Source organism: Rhincodon typus, chromosome 19 (assembly GCF_021869965.1).
Source record: "Rhincodon typus isolate 14 chromosome 19, sRhiTyp1.1, whole genome shotgun sequence".
Taxonomy (NCBI): Eukaryota; Metazoa; Chordata; class Chondrichthyes; order Orectolobiformes; family Rhincodontidae; genus Rhincodon; species Rhincodon typus.
The window spans coordinates 8,795,256-8,796,370 of NC_063350.1; the positions used below are offsets into that span (position 1 = coordinate 8,795,256).

Here is a 1,115-nt window from a genome sequence, read left to right on the forward strand (position 1 = left end):
CCCCCTCCCCAGCATAAGGGGGGAGGGGGAATCACAATCACTCCCCCTCCCCAGCATAAGGGGGGAGGGGGAATCACAATCACTCCCCCTCCCCAGCATAAGGGGGGGGATTATTTCCACACCCCACCCCCGCTCGCCAGTGATTACAGTTAAACCCCTCTCCAATGCAGGAAGACTAATTGCAATTACCTCCCCTCCCCAGTGCAGGAAAGCTGATTACAATGACCACCCCTCTCTCCCTAATACAGGGGGTAATTACAATTACCCCCTGCCCCTCCCCAGTATAAGGGGGGGGATTACAAATACCCCTTCAGCGTGAGAACAAAACTATTTCACCCATCGCCCCGTCCCCCCACCCCCCCGGATCAGTGGCACCGCCATGAACACCGCCCGCTTACCTTGGCCTGTTCCTGGAAGCGGGGACTTGCTGTTTCTCTCTTTCTGTGGGCAGAATTGTTGGCTTTTCATACACATATATAATATATATATATCTGTGTGTGGGGGGGGGTTCGTTTTTTTTTAAAATTTTTTTTCACTCCGAGTTTACTTCCCTCTCTCTGGATATTTATGATTATTCCTTCTTTTTGTTTTGTAGGGTTTTTTTTCGGTTTTTATATATACGTGTGTGTGTGAACCTGCTGAGCTCCCCTCAGGTCAGAGCGGCCAGACTCGCCGCTGGAAAACCCTCCGACTCCCCACAATATGGCGGCGCCGCGCTGCCCGCCAGCCCCGCGCTACAACGAGGCTGCGCCTGCCCGCCCGCACGCCAGTGCACTGCCCCTTTCCGTCCGGAAGAAACACACCCCCTTCCTCTAAAGGAGCCTGCCCGCGGGAAGCTTAAACCTGCTGCACCAGCTGACCAGGCTCTCCTGGTTGTCAGCTGTCCACATCCAGCCCCCAGCCAAACTATTAAAAACTTCTTCTGCGGTCATTGAAAAACACATTCTCACACGGGCAAGCAACCAAATCGCTCATTTTCCACACCAATAAATGCACTTGCGAATCAGTCAGAGACAGCAAGAATTGTTGGAAGATGTACAGGTGAACCCCTGTTAGGATGTGAGAGGTTTACTCTGGGCCTTTGTTGGAGGATGTACAGGTGAACCCCGGCCTCA

At 53.0% G+C, this 1,115-nt stretch overlaps 1 protein-coding gene across 7 annotated transcripts in view; it reads right to left on the minus strand.

Moving 5' to 3' along the window:
* The window catches only part of LOC109938982 (casein kinase II subunit alpha), an 89,392-nt gene extending 88,606 nt beyond the window's left edge, over nt 1-786 (minus strand). For 6 of the 7 annotated variants that reach the window (XM_020537270.2, XM_048608150.1, XM_048608146.1 and 3 more), the window contains exon 1: nt 399-784. The gene's annotated coding sequence lies outside the window, so the exon portion shown is untranslated. Of the gene's footprint in view, nt 1-398 lie in introns of all 7 variants that reach the window. The other variant, XM_048608152.1, reaches the window with a different exon arrangement.
* Nucleotides 787-1,115: the final 329 nt, after the last annotated feature.